General features: G+C 43.6%; 1 long non-coding RNA gene across 3 annotated transcripts in view; it reads right to left on the reverse strand.

Moving 5' to 3' along the window:
- Window positions 1-17,405, reverse strand: part of LOC307181417 — a 234,347-nt gene that overhangs the window by 52,189 nt on the left and 164,753 nt on the right. The gene's annotated exons all lie outside the window — the stretch shown is intronic.

Genomic DNA, 17,405 nt, shown 5'->3' on the forward strand with positions numbered 1-17,405 from the left:
TAGGAAAAGAGGCAGAACGTCCACAATGATGCACTTGGCCAAAAAGGGCGTATGCGTTTTTTCCTGAATATATTCAGGAAAAAACGCATACGCCCTTTTTCGCCAACCAAGCAAACTTGCAAAGGAAATCTGCACTACAATGAAGTCTCACTTCCCCCCGGTCAAAAGGGCCATCTGAAAAAAGTGTAAAATCCAGAAAGGCAGGACAGGCCATGGAGAACTGGGAGCCTTGTTATGCTGATGGGCGGGATGTAAATTGCCAACAGACACTCGGGAGAAGTGTATGGTGTTTCCTGAAACATCTAAAAAACAAAGCAACAGAGCCTAGGGCACTTCCACTTATGGTCCTATAGCTTAGGGAAATTAAAATCAAAAAGAGACAGCCACCCCAAAGTTTGGGACGCCTCTGTTTACAAGAACCTCGTTTACAGTACAAGTTCAACATCGCAGAAAGTGAAAAATGGATAAAGAAGTTGTGGTATTTACTTACAAAGCAATATCACTCAGCAATGAAATCTGTGTCATCAGGCCCTTAGCAGCAAAATGAGTGGATTCAGGTATGATGATTCTAACTGAAATAAGTCACACAGAAAAAGAAACATCATAAGATATCACTAATACACGGAATGTAAACTTGGCTACACAGTAACTGCATTCCAAAACAGAACAGGGTCTCAAATTTAGAAAACCAACTTATGCTTGCTTAAGGGGAAAGGTGAGTTGGGGTGCTGCATAAAACCAGAGATTGAAATGAGCACAGATAAAGTTCCTTAAGCCAAATATGGAATAGACAAGAGCTACTCCTTGTTCAACGAAATGGACTCAAAACCCTATATTAAACGCCTAAGAATGTACCTGACTAGTAAGTATCTTAAAACCTATGGATTGCTATGTCTCCAAAAGAGAATCAAGCATGTGTACAGGGGCATAAACACAGCAGTAATAGGATTGGAGAGGTTCGGTGAGCAAATGAAGACCCTTTGAAGTCATATTGCATGGTACCCATTACACGGGTCTCAACTCTCCAGGTTTAAGGTATTCTTCCTTCAGCTAAAACATGCATGTGGAACCCAGAGTATGATCAACCATGTGAACGGGAGACGTGTTCAAATATGTCTCAGTTTTCCTCCCCTGGTACTCGGGTGCAACATTCCAGATGCTTTAATAACACTCTCCCCACTTGGAGAGTCAGTCCCTTTAACCTCCTGTTTGGCCCAGTTTGCAATTTCTGCGGAAGATGAACAGGAATAGCGAGAACCAATGAGAGGCTAGCTGGAGGTGTCTGGACGGGCAAATTTAACTCTCATTTCCCACCAGGAAGAGGAATTAACCAAAGGCTCAGCATGCCAGGCCGGAACCAGATTAGGGCCTGAAGCCATCATGCGGTGTTGCGGCCAGGTCACAAGAAAGCGAGTTGAAGAAAGGAGCTCAGGGGCACTGTAATTCACAAACCTGCAGAGTTATAAATGACAGCTATCTTCCAAAAATACACTGAAGTAAGGCTGCCAAGAGGACTTGAAAGCGGGGCAGAATTGCAGGAAACCGATTTCAGGAGGTAGACTGGAATTGCATTGAAAGCATAGGAAAAGAGGCAGAACGTCCACAATGATGCACTTGGCCAAAAAGTGTGTATGCGTTTTTTCCTGAATATATTCAGGAAAAAACGCATACGCCCTTTTTGGCCAACCAACCAAGCTTGCAAAGGAAATCTGCACTACAATGAAGTCTCACTTCCACCCGGTCAAAAGGGCCATCTGAAAAAAGTGTAACATCCAGAAAGGCAGGACAGGCCATGGAGAACTGGGAGCCTTGTTATGCTGATGGGCGGGATGTAAATTGCCAAGAACCACTTGGGAGAAGTGTATGGTGTTTCCTGAAACAGCTAAAAAACAAAGCAACAGAACCTAGGGCACTTCCACTTATGGTCCTATAGCTTAGGGAAATTAAAATCAAAAAGACACAGCCACCCCAGAGTTTGGAACGGCTCTGTTTACAAGAACCTCGTTTACAGTACAAGTTCAACATCGCAGAAAGTGAAAAATGGATAAAGAAGTTGTGGTATTTACTTACAAAGCAATATCACTCAGCAATGAAATCTGTGTCATCAGGCCCTTAGCAGCACAATGAGTGGATTCAGGTATGATGATTCTAACTGAAATAAGTCACACAGAAAAAGAAACATCGTAAGATATCAATAATACACGGAATGTAAACTTGGCTACACAGGAACTGAATTACAGAACAGAACAGGGTCTCAAATTAGAAAACTAACTTATGCTTGCTTAAGGGGAAAGGTGAGTTGGGGTGCTGCATAAAACCAGAGATTGAAATGAGCACAGATAAAGTTCCTTAAGCCAAATATGGAATAGACAAGAGCTACTCCTTGCTCAACGAAATGGACTCAACACCGCATATTAAACGCCTAAGAATGTACCTGACTAGTAAGTATCTTAAAACCTATGGATTGCTATGTCTCCGAAAGAGAATCAAGCATGTGTACAGGGGCATAAATGCAGCAGTGATAGGATTGGAGAGGTTCGTGAGCAACTGAAGACCCTTTGAAGTCATATTGCATGGTACCCATTCCACGGGTTTCAACTACCCAGGTTTAAGGTATTCTTCCTTCAGCTAAAACATGCATGTGGAACGTAGAGTATGATCAACCATGTGATCGGGAGACGTGTTCAAATATGTCTCAGTTTTCGTACCCTGGTACTCGGGTGCAACATTCCAGACGCTTTACTAACACTCTCCCCACTTGGAGAGTCAGTCCCTTTAACCTCCTGTTTGGCCCAGTTTGCAATTTCTGTGGAAGATGAACAGGAATAGCGAGAACCAATGAGAGGCTAGCTGGAGGTGTCTGGATGGGCAAATTTAACTCTCATTTCCCACCAGGAAGAGGAATTAACCAAAGGCTCAGCGTGCCGTGCCAGAACCAGATTAGGGCCTGAAGACATCCTGCGGTGTTGCGGCCAGGTCACAAGAAAGCGAGTTGAAGAAAGGAGCTCAGGGGCGCTGTAATTCACAAACCTGCAGAGTTATAAATGACAGCTATCGTCCAAAAATAGACTGAAGTAAGGCTGCCAAGAGGACTTGAAAGTGGGGCAGAATTGCAGGAAACCGATTTCAGGAGGTAGACTGGAATTGCATTGAAAGCTTAGGAAAAGAGGCAGAACGTCCACAATGATGCACTTGGCCAAAAAGGGCGTATGCGTTTTTTCCTGAATATATTCAGGAAAAAACGCATACGCCCTTTTTGGCCAAGGAAGCAAACTTGCAAAGGAAATCTGCACTACAATGAAGTCTCACTTCTCCCCGGTCAAAAGGGCCATCTGAAAAAAGTGTAAAATCCAGAAAGGCAGGACAGGCCATGGAGAACTGGGAGCCTTGTTATGCTGATGGGCGGGATATAAATTGCCAACAGACACTCAGGAGAAGTGTATGGTGTTTCCTGAAACATCTAAAAAACAAAGCAACAGAGCCTAGGGCACTTCCACTTATGGTCCTATAGCTTAGGGAAATTAAAATCTAAAAGACACAGCCACCCCAAAGTTTGGGACGCCTCCGTTTACAACAACCTCGTTTACCGTACAAGTTCAATATCACAGAAAGTGAAAAATGGATAAAGAACTTGTGGTACTTACGTACAATGCAGTATCACTCAGCAATGAAATCTATGTCATCAGGCCCGTAGCAGCATAATGAGTGGATTCAGGTATGATGATTCTAACTGAAATAAGTCACACAGAAAAAGAAACATCATAAGATATCACTAATACAAGGAATGTAAACTTGGCTACACAGGAACTGCATTCCAAAACAGAACAGGGTCTCAAATTTAGAAAACCAACTTATGCTTGCTTAAGGGGAAAGGTGAGTTGGGGTGCTGCATAAAACCAGAGATTGAAATGAGCACAGATAAAGTTCCTTAAGCCAAATATGGAATAGACAAGAGCTACTTCTTGCTCAACGAAATGGACTCAAAACCCCATATTAAACGCCTAAGAATGTACCTGACTAGTAAGTATCTTAAAACCTATGGATTGCTATGTCTCCAAAAGAGAATCAAGCGTGTGTACAGGGGCATAAACGCAGCAGTGATAGGATTGGAGAGGTTCGGTGAGCAAATGAAGACCCTTTGAAGTCATATTGCATGGTACCCATTACACGGGTCTCAACTCTCCAGGTTTAAGGTATTCTTCCTTCAGCTAAAACATGCATGTGGAACCCAGAGTATGATCAACCATGTGAACGGGAGACGTGTTCAAATATGTCTCAGTTTTCCTCCCCTGGTACTCGGGTGCAACATTCCAGACGCTTTACTAACACTCTCCCGACTTGGAGAGTCAGTCCCTTTAACCTCCTGTTTGGCCCAGTTTGCAATTTCTGCGGAAGATGAACAGGAATAGCGAGAACCAATGAGAGGCTAGCTGGAGGTGTCTGGACGGGCAAATTTAACTCTCATTTCCCACCAGGAAGAGGAATTAACCAAAGGCTCAGCATGCCATGCCGGAACCAGATTAGGGCCTGAAGCCATCCTGCGGTGTTGCGGCCAGGTCACAAGAAAGCGAGTTGAAGAAAGGAGCTCAGGGGCACTGTAATTCACAAACCTGCAGAGTTATAAATGACAGCTATCGTCCAAAAATAGACTGAAGTAAGGCTGCCAAGAGGACTTGAAAGCGGGGCAGAATTGCAGGAAACCGATTTCAGGAGGTAGACTGGAATTGCATCGAAAGCATAGGAAAAGAGGCAGAACGTCCACAATGATGCACTTGGCCAAAAAGGGCATATGCGTTTTTTCCTGAATATATTCAGGAAAAAACGCATACGCACTTTTTGGCCAACCAAGCAAGCTTGCAAAGGAAATCTGCACTACAATGAAGTCTCACTTCCCCCCGGTCAAAAGGGCCATCTGAAAAAAGTGTAAAATCCAGAAAGGCAGGACAGGCCATTGAGAACTGGGAGTCTTGTTATGCTGATGGGCGGGATGTAAATTGCCAACAGACACTTGGGAGAAGTGTATGGTGTTTCCTGAAACATCTAAAACACAAAGCAACAGAGCCTAGGGCACTTCCACTTATGGTCCTATAGCTTAGGGAAATTAAAATCAAAAAGACACAGCCACCCCAAAGTTTGAAACGGCTCTGTTTACAAGAACCTCGTTTACAGTACAAGTTCAACATCGCAGAAGGTGAAAAATGGATAAAGAAGTTGTGGTATTTACTTACAAAGCAATATCACTCAGCAATGAAATCTGTGTCATCAGGCCCTTAGCAGCACAATGAGTGGATTCAGGTATGATGATTCTAACTGAAATAAGTCACACAGAAAAGGAAACATCATAAGATATCAATAATACACGGAATGTAAACTAGGCTACACAGGAACTGAATTACAGAACAGAACAGGGTCTCAAATTTAGAAAACTAACTTATGCTTGCTTAAGGGGAAAGGTGAGTTGGGGTGCTGCATAAAACCAGAGATTGAAATGAGCACAGATAAAGTTCCTTAAGCCAAATATGGAATAGACAAGAGCTACTCCTTGCTCAACGAAATGGACTCAACACCGCATATTAAACGCCTAAGAATGTACCTGACTAGTAAGTATCTTAAAACCTATGGATTGCTATGTCTCCGAAAGAGAATCAAGCATGTGTACAGGGGCATAAATGCAGCAGTGATAGGATTGGAGAGGTTCGTGAGCAAATGAAGACCCTTTGAAGTCATATTGCATGGTACCCATTCCACGGGTTTCAACTACCCAGGTTTAAGGTATTCTTCCTTCAGCTAAAACATGCATGTGGAACCTAGAGTATGATCAACCATGTGATTGGGAGACGTGTTCAAATATGTCTCAGTTTTCGTACCCTGGTATTCGGGTGCAACATTCCAGATGCTTTACTAACACTCTCCCCACTTGGAGAGTCAGTCCCTTTAACCTCCTGTTTGGCCCAGTTTGCAATTTCTGTGGAAGATGAACAGGAATAGCGAGAACCAATGAGAGGCTAGCTGGAGGTGTCTGGATGGGCAAATTTAACTCTCATTTCCCACCAGGAAGAGGAATTAACCGAACGCTCAGCGTGCCGTGCCAGAACCAGATTAGGGCCTGAAGACATCCTGCGGTGTTGCGGCCAGGTCACAAGAAAGCGAGTTGAAGAAAGGAGCTCAGGGGCGCTGTAACTCAGACACCTGCAGAGTTATAAATGACAGCTATCGTCCAAAAATATACTGAAGTAAGGCTGCCAAGAGGACTTGAAAGTGGGGCAGAATTGCAGGAAACCGATTTCAGGAGGTAGACTGGAATTGCATTGAAAGCATAGGAAAAGAGGCAGAACGTCCACAATGATGCACTTGGCCAAAAAGGGCGTATGCGTTTTTTCCTGAATATATTCAGGAAAAAACGCATACGCCCTTTTTGGCCAACGAAGCAAACTTGTAAAGGAAATCTGCACTACAATGAAGTCTCACTTCTCCCCGGTCAAAAGGGCCATCTGAAAAAAGTGTAAAATCCAGAAAGGCAGGACAGGCCATGGAGAACTGGGAGCCTTGTTATGCTGATGGGCGGGATGTAAATTGCCAACAGACACTCAGGAGAAGTGTATGGTGTTTCCTGAAACATCTAAAAAACAAAGCAACAGAGCCTAGGGCACTTCCACTTATGGTCCTATAGCTTAGGGAAATTAAAATCAAAAAGACACAGCCACCCCAAAGTTTGGGACGCCTCCGTTTACAAGAACCTCGTTTACCGTACAAGTTCAATATCACAGAAAGTGAAAAATGGATAAAGAACTTGTGGTACTTACGTACAATGCAGTATCACTCAGCAATGAAATCTATGTCATCAGGCCCGTAGCAGCATAATGAGTGGATTCAGGTATGATGATTCTAACTGAAATAAGTCACACAGAAAAAGAAACATCATAAGATATCACTAATACACGGAATGTAAACTTGGCTACACAGGAACTGCATTCCAAAACAGAACAGGGTCTCAAATTTAGAAAACCAACTTATGCTTACTTAAGGGGAAAGGTGAGTTGGGGTGCTGCATAAAACCAGAGATTGAAATGAGCACAGATAAAGTTCCTTAAGCCAAATATGGAATAGACAAGAGCTACTCCTTGCTCAACGAAATGGACTCAAAACCCCATATTAAACGCCTAAGAATGTACCTGACTAGTAAGTATCTTAAAACCTATGGATTGCTATGTCTCCAAAAGAGAATCAAGCGTGTGTACAGGGGCATAAACGCAGCAGTGATAGGACTGGAGAGGTTCGGTGAGCAAATGAAGACCCTTTGAAGTCATATTGCATGGTACCCATTACACGGGTCTCAACTCTCCAGGTTTAAGGTATTCTTCCTTCAGCTAAAACATGCATGTGGAACCCAGAGTATGATCAACCATGTGATCGGGAGACATGTTCAAATATGTCTCAGTTTTCGTACCCTGGTACTCGGGTGCAACATTCCAGACGCTTTACTAACACTCTCCCGACTTGGAGAGTCAGTCCCTTTAACCTCCTGTTTGGCCCAGTTTGCAATTTCTGCGGAAGATGAACAGGAATAGCGAGAACCAATGAGAGGCTAGCTGGAGGTGTCTGGACGGGCAAATTAAGTCTCATTTCCCACCAGGAAGAGGAATTAACCAAAGGCTCAGCATGCCATGCCGGAACCAGATTAGGGCCTGAAGCCATCCTGCGGTGTTGCGGCCAGGTCACAAGAAAGCGAGTTGAAGAAAGGAGCTCAGAGGCACTGTAATTCACAAACCTGCAGAGTTATAAATGACAGCTATCGTCAAAAAATAGACTGAAGTAAGGCTGCCAAGAGGACTTGAAAGCGGGGCAGAATTGCAGGAAACCGATTTCAGGAGGTAGACTGGAATTGCATTGAAAGCATAGGAAAAGAGGCAGAACGTCCACAATGATGCACTTGGCCAAAAAGGGCGTATGCGTTTTTTCCTGAATATATTCAGGAAAAAACGCAAACGCACTTTTTGGCCAACCAAGCAAGCTTGCAAAGGAAATCTGCACTACAATGAAGTCTCACTTCCCCCCGGTCAAAAGGGCCATCTGAAAAAAGTGTAAAATCCAGAAAGGCAGGACAGGCCATGGAGAACTGGGAGTCTTGTTATGCTGATGGGCGGGATGTAAATTGCCAACAGACACTTGGGAGAAGTGTATGGTGTTTCCTGAAACATCTAAAACACAAAGCAACAGAGCCTAGGGCACTTCCACTTATGGTCCTATAGCTTAGGGAAATTAAAATCAAAAAGACACAGCCACCCCAAAGTTTGAAACGGCTCTGTTTACAAGAACCTCGTTTACAGTACAAGTTCAACATCGCAGAAAATGAAAAATGGATAAAGAAGCTGTGGTATTTACTTACAAACCAATAACACTCAGCAATGAAATCTATGTCATCAGGCCCTTAGCAGCACAATGAGTGGATTCAGGTATGATGATTCTAACTGAAATAAGTCACACAGAAAAAGAAACATCATAAGATATCAGTAATACACGGAATGGAAACTTGGCTACACAGGGACTGAATTACAGAACAGAACAGGGTCTCAAATTTAGAAAACCAACTTATTCTTGCTTAAGGGTAAAGGTGAGTTGGGGTGCTGCATAAAACCAGAGATTGAAATGAGCACAGATAAAGTTCCTTAAGCCAAATATGGAATAGACAAGAGCTACTCCTTGCTCAATGAAATGGACTCAACACCCCATATTAAACGCCTAAGAATGTACCTGACTAGTAAGTATCTTAAAACCTATGGATTGCTATGTCTCCGAAAGAGAATCAAGCATGTGTACAGGGGCATAAACGCAGCAGTGATAGGATTGGAGAGGTTCGGTGAGCAATTGAAGACCCTTTGAAGTCATATTGCATGGTACCCATTCCACGGGTTTCAACTACCCATGTTTAAGGTATTCTTCCTTCTGCTAAAACATGCATGTGGAACCTAGAGTATGATCAACCATGTGATCGGGAGACATGTTCAAATATGTCTCAGTTTTCCTCCCCTGGTACTCGGGTGCAACATTCCAGATGCTTTAATAACACTCTCCCCACTTGGAGAGTCAGCGCCTTTAACCTCCTGTTTGGCCCAGTTTGCAATTTTTGCGGAAGATGAACAGGAATAGCGAGAACCAATGAGAGGCTAGCTGGAGGTGTCTGGACTGGCAAATTTAACTCTCATTTCCCACCAGGAAGAGGAAATAACCAAAGGTTCAGCGTGCCGTGCCAGACCCAGATTAGGACCTGAAGCAATCCTGCGGTGTTGCGGCCAGGTCACAAGAAAGCGAGTTGAAGAAAGGAGCTCAGGGGCACTGGAATTCACAAACCTGCAGAGTTATAAATGACAGCTATCGTCCAAAAATAGACTGAAGTAAGGCTGCCAAGAGGACTTGAAAGCGGGGCAGAATTACAGGAAACCGATTTCAGGAGGTAGACTGGAATTGCATTGAAAGCATAGGAAAAGAGGCAGAACGTCCACAATGATGCACTTGGCCAAAAAGGGCGTATGCGTTTTTTCCTGAATATATTCAGGAAAAAACGCATACGCCCTTTTTGGCCAACCAAGCAAGCTTGCAAAGGAAATCTGCACTACAATGAAGTCTCACTTCCCCCCGGTCAAAAGGGCCATCTGAAAAAAGTGTAAAATCCAGAAAGGCAGGACAGGCCATGGAGAACTGGGAGCCTTGTTATGCTGATGGGCGGGATGTAAATTGCCAACAACCACTCGGGAGAAGTGTATGGTGTTTCCTGAAACATCTAAAACACAAAGCAACAGAACCTAGGGCACTTCCACTTATGGTCCTATAGCTTAGGGAAATTAAAATCAAAAAGACACAGCCACCCCAAAGTTTGGAACGGCTCTGTTTACAAGAACCTCGTTTACAGTACAAGTTCAACATCGCAGAAAGTGAAAAATGGATAAAGAAGTTGTGGTATTTACTTACAAAGCAATATCACTCAGCAATGAAATCTGTGTCATCAGGCCCTTAGCAGCACAATGAGTGGATTCAGGTATGATGATTCTAACTGAAATAAGTCACACAGAAAAAGAAACATCATAAGATATCAGTAATACACGGAATGTAAACTTGGCTACACAGGTACAGAATTACAGAACAGAATAGGGTCTCAAATTTAGAAAACCAAGTTATTCTTGCTTAAGGGTAAAGGTGAGTTGGGGTGCTGCATAAAACCAGAGATTGAAATGAGCACAGATAAAGTTCCTTTAGCCAAATATGGAATAGACAAGAGCTACTCCTTGCTCAACGAAATGGACTCAACACCGCATATTAAACGCCTAAGAATGTACCTGACTAGTAAGTATCTTAAAACCTATGGATTGCTATGTCTCCGAAAGAGAATCAAGCATGTGTACAGGGGCATAAACGCAGCAGTGATAGGATTGGAGAGGTTCGGTGAGCAAATGAAGACCCTTTGAAGTCATATTGCATGGTACCCATTCCACGGGTTTCAACTACCAAGTTTTAAGGTATTCTTCCTTCAGCTAAAACATGCATGTGGAACGTAGAGTATGATCAACCATGTGATCGGGAGACGTGTTCAAATATGTCTCAGTTTTCGTACCCTGGTACTCGGGTGCAACATTCCAGACGCTTTACTAACACTCTCCCGACTTGGAGAGTCAATCCCTTTAACCTCCTGTTTGGCCCAGTTTGCAATTTCTGCGGAAGATGAACAGGAATAGCGAGAACCAATGAGGCTAGTTGGAGGTGTCTGGACGGGCAAATTTAACTCTCATTTCCCACCAGGAAGAGGAATTAACCAAAGGCTCAGCGTGCCGTGCCGGAACCAGATTAGGGCCTGAAGCCATGCTGCGGTGTTGCGGCCAGCTCACAAGAAAGCGAGTTGAAGAAAGGAGCTCAGGGGCACTGTAATTCACAAACCTGCAGAGTTATAAATGACAGCTATCGTCCAAAAATAGACTGAAGTAAGGCTGCCAAGAGGACTTGAAAGCGGGGCAGAATTGCAGGAAACCGATTTCAGGAGGTAGACTGGAATTGCATTGAAAGCATAGGAAAAGAGGCAGAACGTCCACAATGATGCACTTGGCCAAAAAGGGCGTATGCGTTTTTTCCTGAATATATTCAGGAAAAAACGCATACGCCCTTTTTGGCCAACCAAGCAAGCTTGCAAAGGAAATCTGCACTACAATGAAGTCTCACTTCCCCCCGGTCAAAAGGGCCATCTGAAAAAAGTGTAAAATCCACAAAGGCAGGACAGGCCATGGAGAACTGGGAGCCTTGTTATGCTGATGGGTGGGATGTAAATTGCCAACAGACACTTGGTAGAAGTGTATGGTGTTTCCTGAAACATCTAAAAAACAAAGCAACAGAACCTAGGGCACTTCCACTTATGGTCCTATAGCTTAGGGAAATTAAAATAAAAAAGACACAGCAACCCCAAAGTTTGGGACGGCTCTGTTTACAAGAACCTCGTTTACAGTACAAGTTCAACATCGCAGAAAATGAAAAATGGATAAAGAAGCTGTGGTATTTACTTACAAAGCAATAACACTCAGCAATGAAATCTATGTCATCAGGCCCTTAGCAGCACAATGAGTGGATTCAGGTATGATGATTCTAACTGAAATAAGTCACACAGAAAAAGAAACATCATAAGATATCAGTAATACACGGAATGGAAACTTGGCTACACAGGGACTGAATTACAGAACAGAACAGGGTCTCAAATTTAGAAAACCAACTTATTCTTGCTTAAGGGTAAAGGTGAGTTGGGGTGCTGCATAAAACCAGAGATTGAAATGAGCACAGATAAAGTTCCTTAAGCCAAATATGGAATAGACAAGAGCTACTCCTTGCTCAATGAAATGGACTCAACACCCCATATTAAACGCCTAAGAATGTACCTGACTAGTAAGTATCTTAAAACCTATGGATTGCTATGTCTCCGAAAGAGAATCAAGCATGTGTACAGGGGCATAAACGCAGCAGTGATAGGATTGGAGAGGTTCGGTGAGCAAATGAAGACCCTTTGAAGTCATATTGCATGGTACCCATTCCACGGGTTTCAACTACCCAGGTTTAAGGTATTCTTCCTTCTGCTAAAACATGCATGTGGAACCTAGAGTATGATCAACCATGTGATCGGGAGACGTGTTCAAATATGTCTCAGTTTTCCTCCCCTGGTACTCGGGTGCAACATTCCAGATGCTTTAATAACACTCTCCCCACTTGGAGAGTCAGCGCCTTTAACCTCCTGTTTGGCCCAGTTTGCAATTTTTGCGGAAGATGAACAGGAATAGCGAGAACCAATGAGAGACTAGCTGGAGGTGTCTGGACTGGCAAATTTAATTCTCATTTCCCACCAGGAAGAGGAAATAACCAAAGGTTCAGCGTGCCGTGCCAGACCCAGATTAGGGCCTGAAGCAATCCTGCGGTGTTGCGGCCAGGTCACAAGAAAGCGAGTTGAAGAAAGGAGCTCAGGGACACTGGAATTCACAAACCTGCAGAGTTATAAATGACAGCTATCGTCCAAAAATAGACTGAAGTAAGGCTGCCAAGAGGACTTGAAAGCGGGGCAGAATTACAGGAAACCGATTTCAGGAGGTAGACTGGAATTGCATTGAAAGCATAGGAAAAGAGGCAGAACGTCCACAATGATGCACTTGGCCAAAAAGGGCGTATGCGTTTTTTCCTGAATATATTCAGGAAAAAACGCATACGCCCTTTTTGGCCAACCAAGCAAGCTTGCAAAGGAAATCTGCACTACAATGAAGTCTCACTTCCCCCCGGTCAAAAGGGCCATCTGAAAAAAGTGTAAAATCCAGAAAGGCAGGACAGGCCATGGAGAACTGGGAGCCTTGTTATGCTGATGGGCGGGATGTAAATTGCCAACAACCACTCGGGAGAAGTGTATGGTGTTTCCTGAAACATCTAAAAAACAAAGCAACAGAACCTAAGGCACTTCCACTTATGGTCCTATAGCTTAGGGAAATTAAAATCAAAAAGACACAGCCACCCCAAAGTTTGGAACGGCTCTGTTTACAAGAACCTCGTTTACAGTACAAGTTCAACATCGCAGAAAGTGAAAAATGGATAAAGAAGTTGTGGTATTTACTTACAAAGCAATATCACTCAGCAATGAAATCTGTGTCATCAGGCCCTTAGCAGCACAATGAGTGGATTCAGGTATGATGATTCTAACTGAAATAAGTCACACAGAAAAAGAAACATCATAAGATATCAGTAATACACGGAATGTAAACTTGGCTACACAGGTACAGAATTACAGAACAGAACAGGGTCTCAAATTTAGAAAACCAACTTATTCTTGCTTAAGGGTAAAGGTGAGTTGGGGTGCTGCATAAAACCAGAGATTGAAATGAGCACAGATAAAGTTCCTTTAGCCAAATATGGAATAGACAAGAGCTACTCCTTGCTCAACGAAATGGACTCAACACCGCATATTAAACGCCTAAGAATGTACCTGACTAGTAAGTATCTTAAAACCTATGGATTGCTATGTCTCCGAAAGAGAATCAAGCATGTGTACAGGGGCATAAACGCAGCAGTGATAGGATTGGAGAGGTTCGGTGAGCAAATGAAGACCCTTTGAAGTCATATTGCATGGTACCCATTCCACGGGTTTCAACTACCCAGGTTTAAGGTATTCTTCCTTCTGCTAAAACATGCATGTGGAACCTAGAGTATGATCAACCATGTGATCGGGAGACGTGTTCAAATATGTCTCAGTTTTCCTCCCCTGGTACTCGGGTGCAACATTCCAGATGCTTTAATAACACTCTCCCCACTTGGAGAGTCAGCGCCTTTAACCTCCTGTTTGGCCCAGTTTGCAATTTTTGCGGAAGATGAACAGGAATAGCGAGAACCAATGAGAGACTAGCTGGAGGTGTCTGGACTGGCAAATTTAACTCTCATTTCCCACCAGGAAGAGGAAATAACCAAAGGTTCAGCGTGCCGTGCCAGACCCAGATTAGGACCTGAAGCAATCCTGCGGTGTTGCGGCCAGGTCACAAGAAAGCGAGTTGAAGAAAGGAGCTCAGGGGCACTGGAATTCACAAACCTGCAGAGTTATAAATGACAGCTATCGTCCAAAAATAGACTGAAGTAAGGCTGCCAAGAGGACTTGAAAGCGGGGCAGAATTACAGGAAACCGATTTCAGGAGGTAGACTGGAATTGCATTGAAAGCATAGGAAAAGAGGCAGAACGTCCACAATGATGCACTTGGCCAAAAAGGGCGTATGCGTTTTTTCCTGAATATATTCAGGAAAAAACGCATACGCCCTTTTTGGCCAACCAAGCAAGCTTGCAAAGGAAATCTGCACTACAATGAAGTCTCACTTCCCCCCGGTCAAAAGGGCCATCTGAAAAAAGTGTAAAATCCAGAAAGGCAGGACAGGCCATGGAGAACTGGGAGCCTTGTTATGCTGATGGGCGGGATGTAAATTGCCAACAACCACTCGGGAGAAGTGTATGGTGTTTCCTGAAACATCTAAAAAACAAAGCAACAGAACCTAGGGCACTTCCACTTATGGTCCTATAGCTTAGGGAAATTAAAATCAAAAAGACACAGCCACCCCAAAGTTTGGAACGGCTCTGTTTACAAGAACCTCGTTTACAGTACAAGTTCAACATCGCAGAAAGTGAAAAATGGATAAAGAAGTTGTGGTATTTACTTACAAAGCAATATCACTCAGCAATGAAATCTGTGTCATCAGGCCCTTAGCAGCACAATGAGTGGATTCAGGTATGATGATTCTAACTGAAATAAGTCACACAGAAAAAGAAACATCATAAGATATCAGTAATACACGGAATGTAAACTTGGCTACACAGGTACAGAATTACAGAACAGAACAGGGTCTCAAATTTAGAAAACCAACTTATTCTTGCTTAAGGGTAAAGGTGAGTTGGGGTGCTGCATAAAACCAGAGATTGAAATGAGCACAGATAAAGTTCCTTTAGCCAAATATGGAATAGACAAGAGCTACTCCTTGCTCAACGAAATGGACTCAACACCGCATATTAAACGCCTAAGAATGTACCTGACTAGTAAGTATCTTAAAACCTATGGATTGCTATGTCTCCGAAAGAGAATCAAGCATGTGTACAGGGGCATAAACGCAGCAGTGATAGGATTGGAGAGGTTCGGTGAGCAAATGAAGACCCTTTGAAGTCATATTGCATGGTACCCATTCCACGGGTTTCAACTACCAAGTTTTAAGGTATTCTTCCTTCAGCTAAAACATGCATGTGGAACGTAGAGTATGATCAACCATGTGATCGGGAGACGTGTTCAAATATGTCTCAGTTTTCGTACCCTGGTACTCGGGTGCAACATTCCAGACGCTTTACTAACACTCTCCCGACTTGGAGAGTCAATCCCTTTAACCTCCTGTTTGGCCCAGTTTGCAATTTCTGCGGAAGATGAACAGGAATAGCGAGAACCAATGAGGCTAGTTGGAGGTGTCTGGACGGGCAAATTTAACTCTCATTTCCCACCAGGAAGAGGAATTAACCAAAGGCTCAGCGTGCCGTGCCGGAACCAGATTAGGGCCTGAAGCCATGCTGCGGTGTTGCGGCCAGCTCACAAGAAAGCGAGTTGAAGAAAGGAGCTCAGGGGCACTGTAATTCACAAACCTGCAGAGTTATAAATGACAGCTATCGTCCAAAAATAGACTGAAGTAAGGCTGCCAAGAGGACTTGAAAGCGGGGCAGAATTGCAGGAAACCGATTTCAGGAGGTAGACTGGAATTGCATTGAAAGCATAGGAAAAGAGGCAGAACGTCCACAATGATGCACTTGGCCAAAAAGGGCGTATGCGTTTTTTCCTGAATATATTCAGGAAAAAACGCATACGCCCTTTTTGGCCAACCAAGCAAGCTTGCAAAGGAAATCTGCACTACAATGAAGTCTCACTTCCCCCCGGTCAAAAGGGCCATCTGAAAAAAGTGTAAAATCCAGAAAGGCAGGACAGGCCATGGAGAACTGGGAGCCTTGTTATGCTGATGGGTGGGATGTAAATTGCCAACAGACACTTGGTAGAAGTGTATGGTGTTTCCTGAAACATCTAAAAAACAAAGCAACAGAACCTAGGGCACTTCCACTTATGGTCCTATAGCTTAGGGAAATTAAAATAAAAAAGACACAGCAACCCCAAAGTTTGGGACGGCTCTGTTTACAAGAACCTCGTTTACAGTACAAGTTCAACATCGCAGAAAATGAAAAATGGATAAAGAAGCTGTGGTATTTACTTACAAAGCAATAACACTCAGCAATGAAATCTATGTCATCAGGCCCTTAGCAGCACAATGAGTGGATTCAGGTATGATGATTCTAACTGAAATAAGTCACACAGAAAAAGAAACATCATAAGATATCAGTAATACACGGAATGGAAACTTGGCTACACAGGGACTGAATTACAGAACAGAACAGGGTCTCAAATTTAGAAAACCAACTTATTCTTGCTTAAGGGTAAAGGTGAGTTGGGGTGCTGCATAAAACCAGAGATTGAAATGAGCACAGATAAAGTTCCTTAAGCCAAATATGGAATAGACAAGAGCTACTCCTTGCTCAATGAAATGGACTCAACACCCCATATTAAACGCCTAAGAATGTACCTGACTAGTAAGTATCTTAAAACCTATGGATTGCTATGTCTCCGAAAGAGAATCAAGCATGTGTACAGGGGCATAAACGCAGCAGTGATAGGATTGGAGAGGTTCGGTGAGCAAATGAAGACCCTTTGAAGTCATATTGCATGGTACCCATTCCACGGGTTTCAACTACCCAGGTTTAAGGTATTCTTCCTTCTGCTAAAACATGCATGTGGAACCTAGAGTATGATCAACCATGTGATCGGGAGACGTGTTCAAATATGTCTCAGTTTTCCTCCCCTTGTACTCGGGTGCAACATTCCAGATGCTTTAATAACACTCTCCCCACTTGGAGAGTCAGCGCCTTTAACCTCCTGTTTGGCTCAGTTTGCAATTTCTGCGGAAGATGAACAGGAATATCGAGAACCAATGAGAGACTAGCTGGAGGTGTCTGGACGGGCAAATTTAACTGTCATTTCCCAACAGGAAGAGGAAATAACCAAAGGCTCAGCGTGCCGTGCCAGAACCAGATTAGGGCCTGAAGCCATCCTGCGGTGTTGCGGCCAGGTCACAAGAAAGCGAGTTGAAGAAAGGAGCTCAGGGGCACTGTAATTCACAAACCTGCAGAGTTATAAATGACAGCTATCGTCCAAAAATAGACTGAAGTAAGGCTGCCAAGAGGACTTGAAAGCGCGGCAGAATTGCAGGAAACCGATTTCAGGAGGTAGACTGGAATTGCATTGAAAGCATAGGAAAAGAGGCAGAACGTCCACAATGATGCA

Source organism: Stenella coeruleoalba (assembly GCF_951394435.1).
Source record: "Stenella coeruleoalba genome assembly, contig: scaffold_167, whole genome shotgun sequence".
Taxonomy (NCBI): domain Eukaryota; kingdom Metazoa; phylum Chordata; class Mammalia; order Artiodactyla; family Delphinidae; genus Stenella; species Stenella coeruleoalba.